At 43.3% G+C, this 8559-nt stretch overlaps 1 pseudogene; it reads left to right on the forward strand.

Annotated features, from left to right (window-relative positions):
- The first annotated feature begins 1030 nt into the window (after positions 1-1030).
- LOC147421819 (uncharacterized) lies at positions 1031-1548 on the forward strand (annotated as a pseudogene).
- Positions 1549-8559: the final 7011 nt, after the last annotated feature.

Raw genomic sequence — 8559 nt, forward strand, 5'->3', positions numbered from 1 at the left:
CCACAACTCGAATCGCACGGCTAGGAGCCTCGCAAGAAGTTGACTAGGCGGCAATCGCAAATCGCAATTCAGGTGGGTGTAGAGCCTCGTGATTAATTGACACCCCCTCTGTCAGGTGGGATCTACGGTTCCTATTGATTGGGGGCGGTGGGATTGGTTTTGCATTGTTCGTTGGCAGATTAATCCCCAAGTGATCACTATGTGATCACAATTAAAGTGAACTCGGGTAAACTTCACGTAAACTTGATGTGAACATCAAGTGACCACCCTGTGAATCCCAATCAGGATGTAATCACCTTGTAAACCCACTTATTTCAAAGTGATCATGGCGTGATCTCGAGCATTCCAAAGTGATCGTCGAGCGAAGACCATGTGATTCTCATTTTGTCATTTTTGCTATATGACCGAACGTTCTGACCCCCATTTCAAGTAGCATGCGATAGATTAATGGAAGAGCCTTGGTCTCCGGTGTGGTAGGTGGTGGGTTCAAGTCGCGTGGTCGGAAGATTTTTATTCCTAAGAATAAACGGATGTTCGAGATCGTTAGATCGTGGACCGTTGATCCCACCTAACAAGGGGGGTGTGAAATAGTCCCGAGGGGTGTAGAGGTTTGGTTCAGACTTGATGATGAGGCAATTTGAATCTTGTAACTTGCACTGTTCATAGTCTATAAAGAACTGGGAAGCCAAGAACGACTATTTGCACAAAGTGATACAGAGTTTATCATCGATGTCCTTGTCTAGAAAAGTGACAGGCTAGAGCCGGCCACTGCGATTCTGGTGGGTGTAGAGGTTTGTGCGAGAATTGATGATGAGGCAGTTGCCCATGGAGGAACAAAACGAGTTTGCAGCTTGTAACTTGCACCGTTCATAGTCTATACAGAGCTGGAAGCCAAGAACAGATATTTGCACAAAGTGTTAGTCTAGAAGAGTGACACGTGGAAACATTTTTCAAAAGCCTCAGAAAAAGAGGCGTTGAGCTTCTTGAGTACTTCATCAAAGGTTTGCAGAGAATCGTGTGATGAATATGCTACGATCAATCTCTTGTCAACTGAAATAATGTGAGAGAGAAAGCTTAATTATCAAGTCAATTATGGTTCAACATTGCTTGAGGGTATGCAGGTAATGGAATGGGGGCTTGCATTCTACTCACAGCATGGTAGGAACTGATGAATCTCAATCACATGATGGATGCATATCGGAAGCAATTAAGGATGTGCATACTGCACATTCTACGGATTTGCATGCTTCTCACATAGATAAGGCGAATGTGTCAGGAGATGATCTGAACAAGATGCATAGGGATGAATCTGTAGACGCCAGCCTGGTTACCCCACAACAAAGTGTTACTGAGCAAGCCAACACTCTAAAACAAGAGAGTGGAACAGAAGAGCTGAGACACATGTAGAATAATCATCTAAGGGATGTCTCTCCAACAAAAGATGAGCTTGGCAATGTGGTTTTTGTGAGGTACCCTTGAGGTTATGAGCAAGTCTCAGAGGTCTTGTTCGGAGGAACTTGCGATTTCTTCCAGATTTTAGGATACTAGGCTTGTCTCATTTGCCCCTTGAACTGGTATTACTATTGGCAATGTCCATATTACAATTGATGCCTTTGCTTGCTTGCATTGCCACCTATGTTTCCAAGTATTTCTTCAGCAAGGGGATGCTAAAACGTGCAAGGTTTCTTGTAACTTTGAGGGCCAGTTCTTGGTCTTTTCAAAATATTTTCAATCTACGTTGTTCTCAATTTACTGGCACATCGCATCCTTGGAATGAACTAATTGCAGGATATGCCCAACGGGGGCCGGGAAGGAATGAACTAATTGCAGGATATGCCCAACGGGGGCCGGGAAGCTTTGGACTATTTTCAACGTATGACAAGAGAGATCATCTCTCATGATGCAATCACCTACGCTTTCGTGCTTCACACTACCTTGGTCGATTGGTTGACATGTATGCCAAATGTGGTGAGCTTCAGAAATCACAAAACTTGCCTCAACAGCTTTTTGTCCAGAATGTCGTCTCTTGGAGTGCATTGATTGCGGGCAAAGCTGCCATGATCGTAGCTTTGGGCTGTTTTCAACTTATGAGAAAAGAGAGCATCTCTCGAGATGCAATCACCTATGCTTTCATGCTTGACATTGCCTTGGTCGACTGGTTGACATGTAAGCCAAATGTGGTGTATTACAGAAATCACAAAACTTGCTTCAGGAGCTTCTTGTCTGGAATGTCATCTCTTAGAGTGCATTGATTGTGGGCAAAGTTGCCATGATCGTAGATTTTCAATTTGCGTTGCTCTCAATATACAGGCACATCGCATCCTTGGAATGCCCTGATTGCAGGATATGCCCACCAAGGGCCGGCATAGCTAGGAAGCTTTGGGTTGTTTTCAATGTATGAGAAGAGAGAGCATCTCTCGAGATGCAATTACCTATGCTTTTATGCTGACACTGTTTTGGTTGACCGGTTCACATGTATGCCAAATTGTTACCATATACATGTGGTAGTGATGTGTGTGAACACACTAGGACCACCGGGGCATTTTTTCCCTCTTTAGGAGGTTTTTTTCCCCGAGCATTGTATATACGTCCATCACTCTAGGGCTATCTATCTTTCCATTGCACACTAAGTAATACACTCTCTATTGTGTGCCTTGAGCTTCCTTCGTCTTCTCCAAGCTGTGTGCATTTCTCTGCAACCCTAATTCCAACACTTGGTATCAGAGCAGGTTGCACCCTCTCGGGCTTAGTCGCCAGCTGCTCCAGCACATGCCTACTCACTTTCTCCATTTTCAGTGAGCTTTGGTGAGCGTTCATAGGTCGACAAATATTTTGGGCACGTTCATAGAGCTCAGTCTGCTTAGATTTTTGATTCGGGCTCATTTCGGCCTCCGTTTCCACTACAGGCAGGTCTGCACATGCAATTTCGTCATTTGTGTAGAAATTCTGTCAGTGTCGTTTTCTGCATAATAGATGCCTTATAGTCTTCTATGGTTTGTGTTATATAACACGTGTTGTTCCCGTTCCATTTTTCCTATTTTCAGGTAGTTTTCACATCAGGTGTGTAGCATTTACCATGGCTGACAACAACAACACAGATGTGTTCAAGATGTTTGCTGCTGAGGACAGATTGGATAGGGACAATTACCCTACGTGGGCTTATATGATGCAACACATTCTTGTGTCAAAGGGCGTCTGGAATATTGTGCAAGGCATTGCGTCCTGGTTCTGAGGATGTAGGCGATATTGAGGATGTTGCAGGTCTTGCTACAAGGATTGCTGCTATTAGAGTTGTTTTGCTTACGGAAGAACAAGCTCGTTGGGATGTTAAGGATGTGCAGGCTCATGCATTGATTGCATTGTCTGTGAAGAGCATCATTGTTCCTCACATCCGTTCAACAAAATCTGCAAAACAGGCTTGGGATATATTGGCTGGTCTTTATGCAAGTCGCAATGAGGCTAAAATTTCTTTGTTGCGTAACGAGCTGGAGTCGGAGATTATGCATGAGGAAGATGATATGGACACTTTCCTTGCTAGTGTCAAGGATATCAATGAGCAGCTTATTTCTACAGGTGAAGTCATTTCATACAGTTCCCTTGTGGAGACTCTTCTCGATGCCTTACCAGATTCTTACGAGACTTTTGCTAGTACTTGGAGACTTATGACCCAAGGAAATCCAGAATTTGTCAAATTTGATGCTTTATGCACATTGCTGTTGCAAGAGTCACTTTCCAGAAAAAACAGGAGTAGACAGCGTGCAATTGAACACGCTTTTATTGCTTCTCAAAGAAAGGGTGGTAACAACAATGCAACGACTTCTTATGATTCTGTTGCGAGTGGAAAAATTTCTGTTCCTAATGCTTCTGCTGGCAACACTTTGTCTAAAAGTTCTGATGATAACAGCAAAAAGAAGATGCGTTTCCATTATTGTAAAACTAATGATCATTTGATCAAGTCGTGTCCTAAGTTGAAGGCCAAAGAGGCTAAGAAGAAAGAGGGTGGTTCCACTGCAAATGCTGGTTCCACTACAAATGCAGTCATTGTTGAGTCTTCTATGAAAGGAGACTGTGTTGCTGATGTTGATGCAGAATGGGCTTTTAGTATAGAGTGCACTTACAATCTTGCTGTCCAGGATGCATGCTTGTCAGTTGCTGCAGATTCACATGTGTGGTATTTCGACAGTGGTGCTACAAAGCACATTACCTCACATCGTGAATTGTTTACCTCTCTGGAGTCTGTCCCTCAAGGAAATTCAGTCACTTGTGCCAACAATGCCTCTTATCCAGTTCAAGGTGTTGGAAAGATTGTGCTCATTGCTGCAAATGGTAGTTCCTTCACACTTGTTGATGCACTTTATGTACCTGGGATCAAGAAGAATCTCTAGTCTATTTCCGCACTTGCTAGACTTGGACTTATAGTCAAATTTGTGGATGACAGATGTATAGTTTATGATCTCAGTTTTGGTGATGAAATTGTTGCATCTGGCCTTTTGTGTTGCTGGTTGTATAAGCTAATTTTGTATGATAAGTGTGGATAAAATTTTGCAAATGCTGTTGCAGATTCAAGGACTGTTTCAGATGCAAAACTTTGGCATGCACGTTTTGGTCATCTGAATTTTGCTAGTTTGATGCGTTTGCAAAAATCTGATATGGTTGCTTCTTTGCCACCTCTTGAAGCACCTGTCAAACCTGTTTGTGAAGGTTGTATTTTGGGTAAGATGCAGCGTTCTAAGTTTCCAAAGGATGGTTCAGTTCGGGCCACATACAGGTTGTAGCTTGTGCATAGTGATGTTTGTGGGCCAATGCAAACTCCGTCCTTGGGCAATTACCTGTACTTCGTGACTTTCATTGATGATTACTCCAGGCATGCATGGGTATTTCCGCTTAAAGCGAAGTCCGAAGTTTTTATGTGCTTCAAACAATTTTTGGATATGGCTAAAAATTTCTCGAAATGTACTATGTGCACCCTCCGTTCCGATCGAGGTGGGTCCCGAGTATATGTCTCATGAATTTAATGCATTTCTGGCTAGTCGTGGGATAAAACACCAATGCACAGTGTCTTATACATCTAAGAAAAATGGTGTTGCTGGAGGAAAAACAGGTCATCTACGAAAATGGCATGATGTATAGTCAAAAGTCAAGCCTTGCCTCATTCTTTTTGGCTTGAGGCCATCATGTGTGCCACTTATGTACTTAACAGGTGTCCTACAAAAGCTTTCCAGTCTATTACTCCATATGAAGCATGGCATGATAGAAAACCTTCTATTGAGCACATGTGTGTTTTTGGCTTTATGGCATATGCTTTGGTGCCACAAAAACAGCACAGAAAATTGGATGATAAGGCTGTCAAATGTATTTTTGTTGGTTATAGTGTTGAAAGCAAAGGTTACAGGTTATATCATCTGCAAACAAAGCGTATTTTGGTTTCACGGAATGTAGTGTTTGTGGAAGATTCTGTTCAGCCCTTGCTGTCATGTACTAGAGACAGTAATGTAAGCTCACACGACATTTATGACACTTTGTTGCCTCTCTTCAGTGGTGGGAATACAAATGTAAGTTCCAATGAGGCAAATGTACAGCCTATTGGGGTTTCTGAAAATGTTATAGATCATCCTATTACTGATGCAGATGTACATGATGTACTTGATGAGAAAAGGGCTAAAAATGAGCAGGTAGAGGTATGCCAGAATGGCTGGTGCACACTTTGCGTGATAGTAAATTGGATGCACCTTTGTCTAGTCGTACTCGTTCAGGCTCTCACCATGAATCTTATGCATTAGATTGTTATGCTTTGGTTGTGTCTAGCTTACATGATGTTGAGGAGCCTCTGTCTTTTGATGAAGCATAAAATTCAAAAAATTGGATGGCTGCCATGCAATCAGAATATGATGCACTTATAGAAAATGACACGTGGACTTTATGTGATTTGCCTCCTTGCAAAAAGGCCATTGGTACAAAGTGGGTTTACAAGTTGAAACGCAAGCCGGATGGTGAGATCGATCGCCATAAGGCTCGACTTGTTGCAAAGGGTTATGCACAGCAAAAAGGCATTGCTTATGAAGAGACTTTTGCTCCCACTTTTCGTATGACTACTGTGCATTTTCTATGTGCATTGGCAGCTCATTTTGGTTGGGATGTACATCAATTAGACATTGTTACTGCCACTCCCATGGAAACAGGTTTGAAGTTGAGTCTACATGATGCTGGCGATCCTGCTGATGTCACTCTTTACCAAACTATTGGGGGCTGCCTCATTTATGTATGCAACACGAGGTAAGATATTCACTTTGCAGTCTCACAGGTCAACAAATTTATGCATAGCCCAGGATCTAAGCATTGGCAGACTGTCAAGAGGATTTTCCGCTACCTTAGTGGCACTTTACATCTTGGCTTGTTTTATCCCAAGGGGGGATCATTGCCGCTAGACTTACATGCTTTTTCGGACTCAGATTGGGCTGTTGTTTTGACACGCAAGTGTCCACAAGTGGTTTTTGTTTCATGCTTGGCAGTTCATGTATATCATGGTTGAGCAAGAAGCAACCTACTGTGGCCACTTCGAGTTGTGAGGCTGAGTACAGGATAGTCTTCACAGCTACGGTTGAGTGTGTATGGCTCAGACGCCTTATGGCTGATTTGGGTGTTGGACAGGACACTGCCAACACTATCTACACTGACAGTCAGAGCGCATTGGCAATTGCGAGGAACCCAATTTTTCATGCTCGCACAAAGCACATTGAGATGCATTATCACTATGTCAGGGAGAGGCTCTCAACAGGAGAGATCAGCTTGGCTTATGTGCCAACACAGGACAACCTTGTAGATCTTTTCACAAAGGCATTATCTCGTGAGAAGCTTGAAGCTTTCCGCAAAGCTTTGGGCTTACTCGCCTTTGTGGACTGATCATGTCCTCAGGGCATGGCACTTCCATTTACTCATGTGCCAGCTCTCGTTCACCGCATCACTCCAGGGGGGATTTGTTACCATACATGTGGTAGTGATGTGTGTGAACACACTAGGACCGCCGGGTCATTTTTTCCCTCTTTAGGAGGTTTTTCCCCCAAGCATTGTATATATGTCCATCACTCTAGGGCTATCTATCTTTCCATTGCACACTAAGTAATACACTGTCTATTGTGTGCCTTGAGCTTCCTTCGTCTTCTCCAAGCTGTGTGCGTTTCTCTGCAACCCTAATTCCAACACAAATGAGGTGTAATTCAGAAATCACAAAACTTGCTTTAGAAGCAACATGACCGGAATGTCATCCCTGGAGTGCATTGATTGTTGGATTTACCCAACAAGGACAGGGCCAAGAAGCTCAGGGCTGTTTTCAGCATATGCAAAGAGATGGCATCTCTCCATATACAATCACCTACATACACTTGCATTTTAAAGGCATGTGGCATTACACAAGATGCTGATATGGGAAAAGGAATCCACAATGATATTTTTGGTCAAGGGTTGTTGCTTGGTTGACATGTATGCCAAATACTTCAGATGGCTCAGAAAAGTGCTTGACGAGCTTCCTGTCCGGAATGTGGTTCCTTGCAACGCATTGATTGAGGGATATGACACTGGCATTTAGGACAGTAGATGTAGGCTCTCACCCAAAACTTTACTTTAGACTTTATGACACAAAGAAACTTTGCAAAAGAAAACCTGTAACGGGAATTGATACTTCAAACACACGACTTGGAAGCTAGAGCGCTACCAAGCAAACGCCGACACCTGTTGGCCCCAAAGACTGGCGCCCTTTCAGTATTTCTTTATTGTATTCAAAGAGGGAATAAAATATGTGCTTTCCTACGAGCTGTCTTGCATAATCCAGGCTGAAAATGATTTGTTCTGGCCCGATTTCGGCAGCATTAATGTACTAGGACACCTCACAGACAGTATCCCCATGTAATAGATGACATTCCCGTCGCATTCAAACACTTTGCAAAACCTGGCAAGAATTTGCACCACACTGAATTCTTTGTTTTCTGCCCTGAAGATGTGCCAAATCACTTGTACAGCGGTCTCCTCGCGTCCTCGAACCTCCTGGGGGTATTAGGGACCGTTTAGGGCCAAAACCCTAAACTTGCAAAAATACACAGCAGGTTGTATTTTCCTGTTTAAGCTCCGTTTTGCGAGTCCGTCACATCGTAGCAAGTTCTCAAGCTCCCGCACTTGTAGGGCTACTTGACCTTTGAATTGGACGAGTTTTCTCGCGTGAAATCTCTTCGAATTCACCTGTACCTGCAGGGGATTAGCAACTAGCTAATCTAGTACCTGTGCAAGAGGCTCTTGCCTCGGCAATCGCACATGAACCACACAACTCTACATAGGTCAAATGAAAATCTCTCTTGTGGGGCATCACATAACTGTAAGAAGGGAAGAGAGAGAGAGCAATGAATGATGTGCAAGCTTTCAGTTCTCGCACTTCATTGTATATAGAGAGTAGGCAAGCACATAGTAGCTTTCGTACCTGTAACAATCCACCGTACGACTGAAAATGCAGCCCACATTTTGTTTTAATGCTTCTCTCTCTCTCTTAAGTTGGAAAATGCCCAAAAATGTGCC

Source organism: Adiantum capillus-veneris, chromosome 27 (genome assembly GCF_014529385.1).
Source record: "Adiantum capillus-veneris isolate H3 chromosome 27, ASM1452938v2, whole genome shotgun sequence".
NCBI classification, from domain to species: Eukaryota; Viridiplantae; Streptophyta; class Polypodiopsida; order Polypodiales; family Pteridaceae; genus Adiantum; species Adiantum capillus-veneris.